The sequence below is a fragment of the Mesocricetus auratus genome, unplaced genomic scaffold, assembly GCF_017639785.1.
Source record: "Mesocricetus auratus isolate SY011 unplaced genomic scaffold, BCM_Maur_2.0 Super-Scaffold_100676, whole genome shotgun sequence".
NCBI lineage: Eukaryota > Metazoa > Chordata > Mammalia > Rodentia > Cricetidae > Mesocricetus > Mesocricetus auratus.
The window spans coordinates 1,076,520-1,093,759 of NW_024429266.1; the positions used below are offsets into that span (position 1 = coordinate 1,076,520).

The 17,240-nt window shown below is 42.9% G+C and overlaps 1 long non-coding RNA gene across 3 annotated transcripts in view; it reads right to left on the reverse strand.

Annotated features, from left to right (window-relative positions):
* The window catches only part of LOC106022219, a 374,747-nt gene that overhangs the window by 81,103 nt on the left and 276,404 nt on the right, over positions 1-17,240 (reverse strand). The window lies entirely within an intron of this gene.

Sequence of the window (17,240 nt, forward strand, 5' to 3'; positions counted from 1 at the left end):
AGGGAGAAGTTATTGAGATTGCTGGTCACTGGGAAGTTAGTGTAAGAAAGAAAATCTAAGGATACAAGTGACTGCTTTTTAATTAAAGTGCAAGAGAAACAAATAGGCAGAAATTTGGTGCCTGGAGGAAGAAAAGCCCTGCAGCCTATAGACTTAAGAAGAAGATACCACTGAAAACTGTCCTTTAGTGAGGACAGTATCATCACATTTAGCAACAGTGGCTGTCCCAAGTGATCAGGATGAGTTTAAGGGTGTGACCTTTCCAGTGTTTCTCCAGGGTGCTAAGGTAAATGAATAATCAATTAAGAAAGAGAGGTATGGATCAGGAGAGGAGAGAAATTGGTAAACTTTGGTCTGGAAAAATTAGGTAGGGTTTCTGACACAGAAAGCAAATAAATAAGGAGTTTGCTAAAATGTTTAGATAATTATAAACTGGAGAAAAGACACATTGAATCAAGACAGATTAAATCTTTCTGCAAATCTAAGGGCAAATAGTGACCTACCCCAACTACATCAGTAAAATGCAGGCAGACAAGTTTAAAATAGAGTCATTACGACTGTGAAAACCATTTTTCTAATGCATGTGATACCATGAAGTTGTACCCTTAGATATATGTGTGTGTTCATTCAATGGTACTTTAATACATCTGGGAAAACACACACACACACACACACACACACACACACACACACACACCAGGCTAAAAAGCTATGCAATCTCAAGGCATGTTTAGATTTATAGAATAATTGGCAGGGAGGAGCCACTCAAGGTGTCAGGCACCTCTAATGCTAGACAAGGTAGCTCCTCATAAGAGGGCAACTGGAACCCGAGTGGGAAATCTCTACAACTCCATGCTGGGGCTCCCACAGGCACACGATACAGGTGTCTATCACAACAAGGACTACTGTTGCTGTGTTTTTCCTGTTCCTGAGAAAGTGAAACTATTTTTTTTTGCCTCTATGTCCTTTTTGTTTGGAAAAGCATTCATCTTTTGGGTCCAGGTTTTGGGGATACCTGAATCAAAAACACTCCACTTGAGAGAGAAGACAACCTCACATTATGTCCTGGTTCTGAGATAGCATCAAGGGTCTTGCAGGGCTTATGGGGTCCCTGAAGACACACAAATGTCTAGATTGGAGATTATATGCTGGGGAGGAGGGTGAGGGGTTACCTGAACACGGAACAGTGAACAGTGTGGCTAATGTTATTCACCAACCTAGTCCAGGCTTCCCACAATCTCACAATTGCCTCTGGCCAGTGGGTTGAGAACTGACTTCACACCTCCAGCTTTGGTCAAATAGAGTTGGCTTAGTCTCCCACCCTTGACCTTGTCCTATTTTCTGGTTTTCCACCAGTAAGCACCCAGGGTGACCTCGGCTTTATAAGTCACGGATTTAGGAAAGTCCATGGGAAGTCACTGAGATAATACTACACTAAACTGCAGATGGAGATTTTCTCCCTCTGTCTTGATCCCCCTGGAGTGGTTCACTGGGTCCCACAGCCACTTAAGAAATAACCACTAAGAGACTATATCTATATATATCTATATATATCCATCCATCCATCCATCCATCTACACATATATTTGTTTGGCCATTGGCTTAGGCTTTTTATTGGATAGCTCTCTCTTAATTATTAACCCATTACTATTAATCTGCGTTTCTCAATGTGGTTATGGCTCACCTAGGTGATTCCCTGGGATCCTGCCTCCCCAGCAGCTACATGGCATCTGCCCTTTGTCTTTCTCCCCCCCCCCATGCCTCTTTGTTGGGAATTCCTGCCTAGCTGAATTCTGCCTGTCCATTGGCCAGAACAGCTTTATTCATCAACTGATAAGAGCAACACATATTTGCAGCACATTACAGAAGGACCTCCCCACATTACTAAGCCTCACTCTCGTCAGTCCACAGAAGAGTAAAACTAAACTTATAAATGGGGAATTTACCCACAACAAAACAAAAACACAAAGCTTCACGGCCACCAGTCCACAGGGTCCCATCAAGCAAGAGGTGAAGGAAGGCCTCTCTGTTCAGCTCCTGTAAGGAAAGTGAATTTGATGTAATCAGTGTCCTTCCCTTCCTTGTTTCTAGTTCCCTCAGCCTCTTCCTGTGCTCAGCCCTTGGAGCCCCTATGTACTTTGTGGCTAGGGCATCATCCTATTCAGAGATTGACTGTGAAAGTCAATTAGATCATTAAGCTCAATTTGCCGAAATTTTGTTTTGGACAGTAGAAACACAATCTTCTTAATAATTGGCTGCAGGGAGAGCACTACAAGCAGAGCATGAAACATGAAAGGACCTGTTTTTGCTGATTGAGGAATCCTGTCTGTTTTGGACAAGATGGCATTTCTATTCTTCACATTTTTTTGTACATTCAATCCCAACTGTTTAAATTCCACTGTTAATTTCTATAACTAAACAACACAGTGTGTGTGTGTGTGTGTGTGTGTGTGTGTGTGTGTGTTTCAACACAGGGTGATTATTTTATATCTACTGTGAACAACATCTAGGTTTAGGTGCCTATTAGAATCTTCCTTGCAGTGTAATAAGGAATTACATAAAACAGTCCTTTCTAGCCAACCATGGTGGATTATTCTTGTAATCCCAGCACTTGGGAGGCTATGGCAGGAGAGCTGTTGCAAGTTTGAGGACAGCCTGGGCCTCTGAATGAGTTCTAGCTAGGCTGGGTTACAGAGTAAGACACTATCTATAAAAAAAAAACAACTAATAAATAAGGCTGGAGAGATGACTCATCAGTCAAGAACATGAACTACTCTTGCAGAAGACTGGAGTTTGGTTCCAAGATCCCATGTCAGGCAACTCAAAATCATCTGTATGTCTAGCACATTGCTTTCTTCTGGCCTCTGTGGGTAGCCATATGAATGTGACATAAACACGCACAAATAATAATAATAATAATAAATCTTTTTATAAGCCAAAATAATGGTGGTGGTGGTGATGATCACCCTTTATGAGGAGACTCTCCCTTCTCATATTGCTGCATCAATAAGGACAGGACTCACAGAGCTCTGGAGCAAACCAAGATCTAATTAGCTTAATTCCACAGAGATTTAATTCTGGGCATGAATAGCCATGCAGGTTTGGGCTATGCTTTGTGTCACTCTCATGCAGTATTAACTTACACACCCATGCCTCATGGTCAGTGTATCTAAGAAGAGAATGCTGTCTCTGCCTCAGCCAGCTACAATCATCATCTCCTCATCTCATGGTTGCCCTAACCTCGGGTCTCCCATGGGTAGCAGGGGCTTAGTAATATCTATGGCATGTAGACGACGAGGAAGGCATCTCTCCTAGGAGAACCAGGGAGTTTACATAAGGCCAACATAAAACAAGTTGTCTTTACTTCCAAAAGGACAAGCCTTTCGTTCAGAGCTCTAGTCTTTTGGTTCTCCAGTGGCAGCATAAACATTTGTGTACTCTTAGAATATCTGTATTCTGGAGAATAACTCCACTGCCATCTCCTCTTATTTACTTGTTTTGCACTGGAAGTATAAATGCACACTAGGGAACGTCCAGTAGCTCATACCCAGGGTTACTCTCTAGTCACTTTCTCCAGTGCTGCCGTCAGACCTGACTGTAGAGGTTAATGTTCATAGCAAAATGGATAACGATGAAGAAGCCCTTTGAAGGACAAACCCCAGAAGCCATATTCTTGAAGAGTCCTTTAAATGTCATCCTACTGCCCTCGTAGACAGGAACTACTTGCTTTCACCTGGAATCGCTGTTTCTTATTGAACTAAGAGTTCAAATAGACCAGAGGAAAATAAGAGTACTTTATTATCTTTCTTCTCTCGCCACCCCTCATTGCCTTCACAGTGTAAAGACAGAACTCGCGACTTCACCTTGCCCTGCATCTCTCTCCTGGAGGGAGGCGATTGTTTAACATTCTAGGGTACCCTAGTAGAGCTCAGCACACCATGAGCTGAATTTTTTCTCTGTGAAATTTGATGTTATTTTTTGTATGCATGTGCCTTTCTCTGTGTGGCTCAAACTTTTCTAAGAGGAAGTCACACTGCCCTTTCTCTGTCGTGCCCCTTCACCCTAATCCATCTGTTATTATCCCCCTTGGTTTCTTTGAGGGCTAAACATCCCTAGCTTAATTTCATGAAGTTAATGACATGGTGATAAGGAAAGAAGATAGGGGGAGGAAAAGGGAGGATGTGGCTTGCCATTAGCGTATACATATATAATTGAAATTTTCAAGAGAGGGGGAAATATGCAGCAGCATTGTGAGAACAGCTCTTTGGGGTGCAATTGCCAACCAGGTTTCAAAATTGCAGAGTGGGAAAGCCACCAACATGAGGGCAGTGGGTACCAGGCTGCTGAGCCTCTTGCCAAGATCTTGTAATTATGATGAAAAGGCGCTGGTCTTGTTGCAGAAGGCGGAGGCTATTTAGAGCCCTCTTAGCTCCCACCTTGTTCAGTCTTTGCTTATCAAGCCTCATTGTCCTTTCACATAATGTAACCATAGCTTTCCCTTTTCTGAGTGCTTTTTAGCTTATCCCTCTCTGTCACTCTGCTTGAGTCTTATCTCAGGAACAGAATACAACCCACAGTGTTTCCGTGTGCCTACTGTGAAGGAGGATGACCCTTGAGGTACTCAGGGACTCTAATGTGTGCTCTCAGGGCTGGATGTGGGAGGTGGGATTTATGAAAGTTCTCTAGCCCCCGGGGTTTGGATCAACAGACTTGGGTCAGAAGTTTTCCACTGGGTGTTATTATTTTCCTGGAGGAGTTCTCACTGTGGAAATCTTTTGCTTCCATTTGTACTTGTTTCTTTAACCTTGAAACTACACTCAGTCCAAGCATTCATCTCACACATCAGAGCATTTGTGCTTCCACAAAGGCCTGTTTTGTACAGCCTCTTGCTTACTTATCTCAAGAAAGGCAATATCTATGAGCCAAACACCTTCTGATTGCCCTGTATTGGGCATTTTGGTGATGTTAAATCCAAGTACATTTTCAAAAGATGACTCAAAGCTGAGACAAAACGCAAGACATAAGCCAATGCAGGAATCTAAAATACCACCAAGAACAAGTCTATAAATAATACACTCTACATGCAACACAGTCAACAACTAAATCAAGAAATAAGCCATGGTTATGTAACTCATAGTACTCATCAGCTGGAAGCAAACCCTCCATTTAGGGAAAAACAGGTCTATTCTCTGGACAACAAACAGACAAGAATTCTCCTGGGGCTTCTCATAACAGACTTTGTAGCATAAAACAATATTCTCAACAACAGCCTGGAATGAGAGCCAATTATACGCATAATAGGGTTTGTTCATGTTGAAATATGGGATATTATTCTGTGCATGAGGCTCAGAGGGTAAAAAAAAAATCAAGATACACACAGGGGTGGGGTGGAGATGGGGCAAGAACCTTTGGAATTTTTTCTTCTACCTCGCCGTCTTAGTCAATGTTCGTTATGCTGTTGTGAAGAGACACCATGACCACAGCAACTCTTATAAAACAAAATATTTTAAGTGGAGGCCTTGCTTAGAGTCCCAGAGGTTTAGTTCATTATCATCATGGCAGCAGCATGGTGGCATGCAGGCAGCAGGAAGAGTGAGACACCAAGCCAGAAGCCTCAAAGCCCACCCCCTAGTGTCTCACTTCCTCCAACAAGGCCACACCTACTCCAACAGGGCCTGCCAAACACTGACCTCTGTCAAGTAGTACCACTCAAACCTATGAGCCTATGGGGGCCATTCTTACTCAAACCACCACACTGACCTAGTCCTGTCTTTAGTATTGCATCTCAAAGCCATAGTTAGGAATTCTCCTATGCAATAGTTTTAATCAAGGCCTGAGTTTCCCTCCAGGGAACTCGTGGTGAAGAAAGACCAGAGATACTGTCCCTAGATGGGAGGAGGCATAGAGGAGGTACTTGCTGAGAATTTGTTCTGATTGGGTGTCCACTCAGAAACTCACATTGAAACTTAATCTCCAAGTTCATGTGTTGATGGTACGTGGAGTTGATGCCCTTGGGAGATAACTGCGGTTAGAAGGTCATGAGAGTGACCCCCAGTATGTGACTGGGAGTTTTAAATGAAGAGAAAGAGAACCTTGAACAGACAACTGTTTTTGATCTGTTTCTTTATGTGATGTTCTCAACCATGTCACCAAATATTAATCAGATTCTGACACCATATTCTTGGAGTCCTAGAGCCCTAAGCCAAATATCCCAAATATCCCATGCCTTAAATATTGGGTTGTACCAATAGAAAGCAATTGAAGACAGCATCCTTCAGGGTACATAGTAAGCACCCAGAGGGGGAAAAAATAACCGGTCTGGGTAACATCCATAGCCCTGGCCTCTTGTGGCCCCTGACTCTACAGAAAGATCCTTCTTTCTTACTTCTTATTAAGTTGAGGTGTTCTGCTGTGGGATTTGCCAATTCTCATCCGAAGCCTCCTCTTTCTACCTTCTGCATGGACTGTTGCTGCAGCCTCTGTGACAGACCCTCTGACAGTCACCTACAGCAATTGCACCTCCTACTTCACCCCGTACTCTTGCAAAGAAGGCATCTGTCTCCTGACTTAGACCAATTCCATCAATTCTGTCCCTCTTCATCAGTGACTTATCAACAAGTGTTCGTACAATGGTAGAAAAAGACGCCTGCAGCAAGACTTCTGATGCCAGCTTGATGACTGACAAAAGAGACAGAACCAATTGTTGATCTCTATCCCCTGTCTCCTTACTTGAATACAAACTCTGTGCCTGGAGCTGTGGTGTCCGTCATGATATCACAGAGAAAGACAAAGGAAGGAAAGACATGAAACTAAGCATACTGGGGTGAAAAGGATCACCCTGCCCACAGTCTTTCCCAGATGGCCCTTCTGACCTGAAGTGCACAAACTTCCTCCTTCACGGGTAATCACTAACCATACATGACACCTCACCTGCAGGGTCCTCTTCCAAAGAAAGACCCCCTGACCTTGCCAACTCTGCCTGATTGTGTTAGATCTTACAAGTATTATGTAATCCTCCATCATAGCCTCTGTCATGGCTACAGTTTTACGTTTGTTTGTAGTGAGCTTTGCTTGTTTGCACTTATTTTTCTTGCTTAAATTCTCAGCTATGAGAAGATTGAAACCACTGATAGCTCCAGTCCCTGACATTTAAATGTTCAGTAGGTAATCTTTTATTTTGTTGAATAAAACAAAACAACAAAAACAAAACCACTTAAAGCACTGGAATTGGTTTCTCATTCTGTTAAGCAACCTTTCTGGGAAACACTTTGGCTCAACACAATGCTAGGTAAATAGCCAGAGGGAATGAACCTAAGACTGTACTACCTGGAAAATAACTATAAGCTGAAAAGGGAGATGTATCCTGTGGTCATCTGATTGTAAATCCTTAGAACCAAGAGGTAATAGAACCCTGTGGAAAATAGGACTAACTTCTTCCTAATAGAATTGCAAGGAGTATAAACCATTCCATCCATCCACCTACCAGGAACAGTGAGATATGGTGAGTAGAAAGCTGTTTGAATGTTACAGTGATCAGGCTAAATGGCACATGAAGCTCTGAAGTCTACCATTGGCATGGCTGAAAGGCCAGCTGTCTCATGGCTTCATCTAAGCAGTAACAATAGGCCAAGAGGATATAGACAGGCTTATCTCCATTCCCAGAAGCGTTAGGCTCTGCCGAGAGGACAAACAGGAAGAATAGGTTGGAAGTGCTGGGCCATACCATCTTTCCCAACGCTTGGAAGGTTGAGGCAGGAGGGTTGTGAGTTTGAGGCCACTTGGGGCTGTATAACAATACTCTATCTCAAATCAAGCAAGCAGACAAGCAAATATACATACAAAGAGCCCACCCCAAAAGCCAGACAGGAGCTACATTTAGGCTTGTGTCCTCCTTATCCTTCATGGACTAGGGACTCAGCACTCAGCATAGTGGTAAACAAATTGCCTAACAATACCCTGTTGTCTCTCTAGGCAACTCTGAGATGGCAATACCATACCTCCTCAGTCCATGGCCTTCCTTCCCTTCTAGTACTTACTGCATCTTGAACTGAGCCACCAATGGGATTGCTTGGGGATACTTAACAGCTCTGACTGAACTTTTCAGGAATGTCACAAGCTCCCTGGATGCTTCTAATGTTCAGCTAGTGTTAAGAACCATTGCTCTGTCTAATAGTAAAAGAAATCACTGGGCCTGGATAAGGGCCCAAAGGGACATTCAAGTTCAAACCCCCAGAGCTTGTGAATGCTATGTTACTGCCAGGAAAGGATTTTTTTCAGGTATGGCAGTTAAGGATTTTGATGGGAGAGCACCTTCGCTTCAAAATGGACCCAATAATCTTTTTTTTTTTCCACAAGAGAGGGCAGGGAAAGCTTGAGATGGGGTAGAAGCCAGGAGACGGAGGGAGGGAGGCAGGTATGACAGTGATGGCCACCAATCATGACCACCTGTGTCTGGAACGAGCTCAAAGCAGCCAGGATTCTCCCCCCAGCTTTCAGAGGGGGTTATGTTTTCCTTGCACCCCGATTTCAGACTTGTAGCCTCTAGACTGTGAGGCGAAAAACCTTTCATTTCTTAAAGTCACCCCATTTATGACAACTTGTTTCTGTTAAACCTGGGCAGAGGGCTAGTCTCTATCTCCAGAAATTCTGAATTGGAAGGTCTTGGTGTGTTTTAAATCTCCAGGCAGTCCCAGTCCTACTCCTCCGGGGTCCAGACTTAGAAGCTACTGTTCTGCCTCATGAAGCCCGGCTTCAGACTATTTCAGTTGTCTTTGCTATCTGTTCTCTGATCACTAGTCTTTGGGAAGCTTCTGAAAGTGGGGCAGGACACAGATATGGGACGCTTCTCTTTTATGATCATCAGAGGATGTACCAAAATCCTTCTAGAAGCCTTTCCTGCCCGCAGGTACACCCTGAGTTCACCACCTCACTCTGACAGCCTGTCTCTTGGTTGGTTACCGATCATGAGGATCCTGTTGGTCTAGAGTTCTTATCTCCTATTGGCACTTGCCTTTGTTGTGATTTCTCTGTAAAAGTTCATGTTTGATTCCCATACCCAGTACAGAAACAGGTACTGATGACTACTTAAGACCTGTCCTCAGTCTCAGGTATTTTATCTCCCTCTGAAAGCTTACTATAGATTTGTAGCATCTTGTTTTCTTCCTCCGCCCCTCTCTGTTCCAGTGAGTTACACACACACACACCTCCCCATACGTCTTTCCAGGCTTTGGGAGAATCTGTCTTCTTTGTCATTCTACTGTTGACATCCCTGTGGTCCTCGGTTGCCTTTTTCTCATCCTCAACTTGTGCAACTCACTCTTCCTAGGATATTCATCTGAGAGGGTATGTGGGCCATATCTCTTTTGGTCAATCCTCAGTCCTCACAGTCGGCTCAGATCTTTCTTTCTTGAGCTGTAGACTCTGCTGTCCAGTTGTTTCCTCTGCTTGTACCTTTGAAACCACAACATGGAACATCTTCTCTTCTAATCTGGTCTGCTCCCATTCCTGGGGTTTGCTCTATCCGTAGAGTTCCTGTCCTGTTTTTCCAAGGACAACTCCCAGACAGGAGCGATAGCTACATGTGTTTCTGAAGTGGCTGCCACCTGCCAGGCATGATTCCAAGTGCAAGAAATAGGGTTTGAACAGGGCAGCATGGTTCCTCTCTGGTCTTAGTATCTATCCTCTGATGCCTTCCTCTCTTGCTCCATATTCAGCCAATCATGGGGTCTGGACACATCTCCTTTGTTATCATGTGAGCTTTTTCGTGTCTCTGAATCTTGGTCTAATCACTGCTCGCTGTCTCCTGGGTGCAGGCAAATCCTTCTGTGAACTCTTCATGGCCTTTATGTCTCTTCCTCTAACACTTCCTCCACACTGAAGACAGGTGATCTTTTGAAACTGCAAATGTGTTTATGTCACCAAAACCTAACTCTATTTTAAAATTGCCTTTAAAGGTAAATTTGTCAAGATGGTGGCTAAGTGAGATCAGTCTGGGGTCCATACCTCCTATCTTACTCCAGTTACTCATAGTTAACTTCTCTTCTGGGAATTATAACATATTTTCAGTTCTTCAAACATAGCTATGCTTCCTTCCATTACTGGCACATTGCAAATCTGCTTTTATCCACTCCACGGTTTTCTCTTCTGTATCCATTCCCCCATCACATTGCACCTGAACAGTGAGTAGTCACCTGCAGAGATCTGCTCATATGCTTCACACTCAGGCTGGCTTCTCACGGCTCTTCACATCCGAGTCGCTTCTTTAGACTTAGTCATAGCCACTAAGTGGCCCCAGCGATGGAGAAGTCCTTTCTAGTCTGAGCATCTGTCTGCCTCTACATGGGTGTTCCCCAACTCAGGTGCTGAGCCCTGATCCTGCTTTCCCTTGACTGATGTTTAGTCATCAGACACTAGATAGTAGAAACATGTCACCTGGATCAGAGTTTTGCAGCTTCAGCACCATAGACCGTCTGTGTTAGTCTGGTTTTTTTTTTTTTTTAGCAACATTAAGAAACAGACTATGAGCATGGAAGTAATGGGGTTATAATGCAACCAGAATACAGATTATTGGACTTTAGGATAGCACAGGCACAGATGTGAGATAATCCTCCATGCCTCACTCCGAGGCGAAGCCAAGCCTGATATAGGTAGAGATGACCAGTGAGAGGGGGAGGCAGGGAGACTACGTGTAAATATCAACTGTTTCAGCTTTAAATTAAAATACAAGTTGGCAGGTTTGAGTTCTAGTGACATCTCTTAGTAATTGTGTGGTCCCTGACTAGTTATTTAGCCCTTCTGAGTTTCCATTCTCTCTGTGTGAATGTTGCTGTAAAGCTAAAATGCGATGATGCATATATGAGAATTTGTCCAGAATGCTTATTGCTGAGATCCACATTGACCTGTTTTTGCCTTGGGAAGCTCAGAAGAATGGAAAGTTCTAGCCATGTGGAAATAACTGTTGTGAGAGACCACAATCAGAAAACTGGGTGGGCAGTTCATATTACAGAGATCTCCCCGTCTGGCTGAGAAAAAAATATCTCAACTTGTGGAATGAGAAAAAAAAAAAAAGAGCAATAACCCTGCCTTCAGAAGACCCTGGACCCACCATGCAAAGATCAGAACAATTGTGTTTTCAACGACCCCTAAAATAAACTCAAAGCAAGCTAGTGGGAATCCCTGCTATCTGGAATGAATACAGGAAGTAGAACGAATTCAAGATTAAAGAAAATGTGACCCCAGGAGGAAACACAGCAATGAACAGCAAGAGTGAAGTAAACTTGTGGGAAAATGTAAACAAATACAGACCGAATAGACCAAAAAAAGAAAAAAGAAAAAAAAAAAAGAAAAAGTACTTAGGAAGTCAAGATATGTATGAATATTCATTAGAAACCAGGAAATGAAGAGTAGAATTAAAAAAAAAAGATCTTAAGCTTTCGTGGTTTATACAGAATGTGAGAAAGGAATTAATTCATATCACACCTTAATAAATTGGCTGTGCAGACTTTAAGCTCAAGACTAACCACTAATGAAGGGTAACAGAACGTGTGACTGATAGAGCAACCGAAAAGCGCAGTATGATATTGTACGCGCTTTGTCAACCCTGAAGGTGCTGCAACGGTGACTTGAGAAAGTGACCAAGTGGGGTGGCACAAGGAACAGACATGCAATCTGGGAACAGGGCCGACAGGTAGGTGCAAACATCACTCTTAATGGCAAGAGGATGAATGTGCCCGGTAAAGCCAAGCTTATGAGAGGGGGTACAATAGAAAGACGGTAACTTCGTGCTATGGAGAATCTTATAAAAGGCACACACACACACACACACACACACACAAATACACAACTGAGAGCTACATTAATAACCAAAAAGATAAACATCAAAGCAAGGCATTAGTATAAATAAAAATTTCATAGTGATAAGGGGTTTTAAAATTTTTGAAATTTTGCTCTTGCCAAGTGACCTAATCTCAGCATAGTTAATGTAAAACCAGACAAAGTTGAAATTGTAAAAAGACAAGTCTAGATTCTTCCTTAGGGTCATCTTTGTGGATTCCTGAAAATTTCCCTAGTGCTAACCCCATAATGGCTCCCTCTATCAAGGTATCATTTTCCTTGTTATCCTTCTCTGTCCTTTCCTCAACTTGGCTTTTCTGATCCCTCATGTTCTCCCCCTCCCTAATTTCCCTCTCACTCTCCTACTTCCCTCCCTTCCCCCCCACACTCCCAATTTACTCAGGAGATTTAGTCTATTTTCCCTTCTTTGGAGGGGGGTGGGTTTCCATATATGTCTCTCTTAGGATCCTCCTTGTTTCCTGGATTCTCTGGGGTTGTGGACTGTTGGCTGGTTATCCTTTGTCTAATATCCACTTATGAGTGAGTATATACCATGTTTGTCTTTCTGTGTCTGGGTTACCTCACTCAGGATGGCTTCTTCTAGTTCCATCCATTTGCCCAAGAATTTTAAGATATCATTGTTTTTTACAGATGAGTAGTACTCCATTGTGCATATGTACCATTTTTTCTTATCCATTCTTCTGTTGAGGGGCTTCTAGGGTGCCTTCAGGTTCTGGCTACTACACATGGTGCTGCTATGAACATAGTTGAAAAAAATGTCCGTGCTGTATGAGTGTGCATCCTTTGGGTATATATACCCAAGAGTGGTATTGCTGGGTCTTCAGGTAGAATGATTCCCAATTTTCTGAGAAACTGCCATACTGTTTTCTAATGTGGATGTAAAAGTTTACACTCCTTCCAGCAATAGTGGAGATGATACCTTAACTGCCCTTCTCCTATAAACAGATTGATGGCTACCTTGATTGCCATCATAGAGCTTTCATCCAGTAACTGATGGAAGCAGAAGCAGAAATTCACAGCTAAGCACTGGACCAAACTCCTGTAGTCCAGTTGTAGAGAGGGAGGAGTGATAATATGAGTAAAGGGGTCAAGACCATGTTGGGTAAACAGTTGACCTGAGCAAGGGGAATCTTACTGACTCCAGACTGACAGCTGGGAAGCCTGCATAAGACTGAACTAGGTCCCTTAAATGTGTGTGAAAGTTGAGGGGCTTGGGAATTTATGGGGCTAGTACATGAACTGGCATTTTGGAGCCTATTCTCAATGGAGGGTTACCTAGCTCAGCCTAGATGCAGGGGAGAGTGTCTTGGTCCTGCCCCAAATGATGTGACAGACTTGAACAGTTACCCATGGGAAGTTTCACCCTCTCTGAGGAATGGATGGGGTGGTGTGGAGAGATAATGGGGGGGGGGAGTCAGAGGACAGTGGGAGGAGAATTTATTAAAGTGGGTACCAGCTTGCAGAACTCCCAGAAATAAATTGGTTGAATGCTTGGAGACCAGTTGACGGGCACTGAAGAGTATGTGGTTGTTAACACAGACTATCAAATTGACAGGCTCTGGCCGTGGACTTAAGGGTGTGTATGGATGTAGATTCACAGAGGTCAGAAGACCCACCCTAAATGTGGGCAGCATGACTGGGGTTGGGACCAAATGAAATCTAAAATTCAAACTAAACACAAGCAATGTTTCTCTGCTTCCTGACTTTGGGAGCAATGTGACCAGTTGCCTCAAGTTCCTGCAGCCGTGACTTCCTAGCCACAACTGGCTGAACTAAGAACAAGTAAGTCCTTTTTGAAAGCTGCCTTATCAGGCATTTTGTTACAGCTAATTCAGAATGGCAGGATGAGAACTGTTTGTTTGCTTTAAATAAGTAAGAACGAAACCTCTGAGATCCACAGTGTAAGATGGATCCAAATGAAAGACACATGCTTAGATGGACAGGATTTCTGAGAGATGAGAGGGATGGGATGCAAGAATTTTGGCTAGATTTGGGAGACTTGGGGATCCCTTGGAGCTAACAAGAGGGTTTAAATGTGTGGGTTTTGTCAAAAGACCAGAAATTCAAGACAGGTTATGAATTGAACAAAGAATCAGCCCTGTAGGTGAAGACCAATGTCAAACCCAGACACAGATGGCTGCTGCCCAAGGTCACCTTGAATGGTCTCATTTCACCTGCTCACCGCTGAAGCTCCCCTCCCTCCATGCAGAATATCTGCTTCTTTCTTCTCTTCCTTTCATTGTCACCACTGTGGCCAAAGCAAAAGGCATCTGTAGGGTTTTCTGTGAAGTCTGCAGTGACCTTCTTATGCCTGATTCGCCTGAACAGGTTTGGGACAGATTTCTCCAAAATGAAGTACAGTTTTGTGTATAATAAATGCATGCCCAGATATCTTTATTGCTCTGCGGATTGTTTTTTCTAATCCAATAAATATTATGTAAAGGTCAGGGTCAGAGTGAGATGGATTCTCCTTGCCAGCAGGCTGTAAACACTCTGCACAGAAACCGGAGTAGGCAAAGGAGAGCTAATGGTCTCGGCCTTTATATCCGCATTTCTTCACTAACACTCACATTTTATAAAACTGAAGTTCCAGACAACTTTTCCGATTTATGAGCAATAAGGAGCAAATGGAGAAGATCATTCATGAAAATGAGAACATTTTTCCAATTATCAGCGAAATTCGTCTTTAAACCCCAAAAGCACAGATTCTGGAAATACTGTCATTCATGTAAAAACATTAACTATTGATTTTACTTTTAAGGCAACACTGCAAGACCTAACTTTCAAGACTTAGCAACAGAAACGATGTTAGGGATTCAGTTTTTCAAGCTATTTGTTCCACAAATGATTTCAGTGGCTCACCCAAAGTCCTTCAGGTGAGGTCTGTGTCAATGTGGCAATGGTGATGGCAGTAGCAATGGAACATCAGGCACTTAACAGGTGCCAAACAGTGTTCTAGAAATTTTGTGAGTGTTAGCTTCTTTTATTCTGTCTAATAAATCATATAGTTCCTATGTCTTCCTTTCATAGATGGGAAAATAAGAAGAAATCATCCTGCAAAGTTGCAGCTTGGTAGAAGACAAAGCCAGGACTCAGCACAGGCAGTTTGGTCTCTGAACAGCATGCAAGGTTCTGATGCTGGGTCAAGGTGTGGTAGTTTAAACGTAATTAACTCCTGCAAGCTCATCAGGAGTGGCACTATTTGGAGGTGTGGCTTTGTTGGAGTGGGTATGTATTTGTTGGAGGAAGTATGCCAATGTGGGAGTGGGCTTTGAGGCTTCATATATGCACAAGCTATGTTCAGTGTCTCAGTGCACTTCCTGTTTCCTTTGGATCAAGACACAGGACTCTCAGCTCCTTCACCAGCACCATGTCTGCCCACACACTACAATGTCCCACTACAACGATAATGGACTAAACTTCTGACCTGTAAGCCACCCACATGTGTTCTTTTGTAAGAGTTGCCGTGGTCATGGTGTCTCTTCACAGCAATAGAAACCCTAACTAAAACAGAAGTCTTAAGGTGGGTAGGGCTGTGGAATAAATACAGCTTCATAGGTTCCTGAGACCTCTGATGGTTCCTGGTCAGTCTCTTGAGATACTTCCTATCTCTTACCTCTAGAACATATACTGGCAACTTACTTTTCAAAATTTCTCCTTAGACCAGGAAGAAAATCAAGATGTTATTTAAATTATGGTGATTATGTCTAAAAGAGTTTTTATCCTCTCCAGTCATTTGAGAAGAAAAGAAAACCTAAATCAAGACACTGACTAGAAAAGACTGCAATTGCCCTTTGCCCTTCTTTTTTTCCCCTTTTTTAGTGTGTGTGCCCTTCTTTTTTCCCCTTTTTTAGTGTGTGTGTGTGTGTGTGTGTGTGTGTGTGTGTGCGTGTGTTAAATTAAGCAGCTGTACTGAGGTGGTTTGAAGGTTCCATTGTTCCAGACTGGGAAAATAGGAAAGGGCTTTGCACCCAGCCATTGGCTTCCTGCCAACATAAGTAGTTTGTGATGGCAAGAGCATTATTCCACTACAACAGGCAGAGTTGTCTTTTCTCCTCTGCAGAAGTCATGTTCTTACCCTATAAGATTATTTTATAACTTGATCTACCCACCACTGACCAAGCTCTGCCCACTCCAGCTGCAGCATAAAGTCTCTTAGACTAGAGTGTGATTGACCTTTCCATACTATATTGGTAATTGTTTCCAGGAACTGAACATCTATTCGAGTTTACTGTTGATAATCAGCAGACTACCTATACATGTCTGTATTTAAATCTGTATCTATAGCTATATCTGTATCCATCTACACCACCCACGTATCTATGCCACCCATATTTATATCATCTATCACTTGCATCACCTGTACTACTGATACCATCTATATTTATTAATAGATCACCTATAACTATATCACCTATCCAGTTCCCTATCATCTATCCTCATCTATCTTTCATTGATCTGTATCATACTTAGGATATTCCCTACTTGCTCTTACCATTCCTACTTGACTATCATTGCCAGCTCCTTCTTCACTATCCACCTGGAATGGAACCATCTCTCTGAATCCCAACCATGTGTCTGAGGCTGTGTTAAAACATCCTCCAGATGTCCCTCTGCTTTCTCTGGACCACTTAGCACTTCCTAGGATTCTCTATGGCATGCTCTGGTCATCGTTCACATACTCCAGTTGAGTTCCCAGCCTTTGGAAGGCTTGTGTAGCTAGTACCTGGAGCTACATTCTCCCAGGGTTATCTCTGACATGATTTTGGAGCCTGTCAATTTAGTAGTCTTTGTGAACAACCACACACTGTTCAATGCCCATCAACTGGTCTCCCTGGGTTTTTGTAATGCACTGTGTTTTCCCCAATACCAGAGCAGGACCAAGGAGTCTCCCCTTCTATGCTTTCCTTTCTTGATGGGTGCATTTTATCACTGACTGATGTGGAGCTGTGATCAAAATATCAGACACAGACACTTAAGGAGCAAATACTTATTTATCTCATGGCTAAGTTCCACTGAATCCCAGCCTGTGTGTGGCATCCTGACAAAATAAAAAGGGCAAGAGGCTACTCAACTCAGGATATTGAGGAAGGAAAAGGAAAACTAGAAAGGTGTCAAGTACAAGATACTCCAGAAACCTTCCCCTAGTTAGCTACTTTCTCCAGCTAGGCTCTGCCTCCCAAATTCCTACTACCTCCCCATTAGTGCCTGGGAATCTGTTCTTAACAAAGCAGTCAGCATTCATATGATAACATACTTGAAAAATCATTTGTGGATGGGATCAAATTCAGTTACTTATTAATTCCTGGTACTTACACACAGATTGAATGAGTAAAATTTGTCCATCACCCTGCCCAAACCACAACAGTGGGCTTTGAAATGAAATA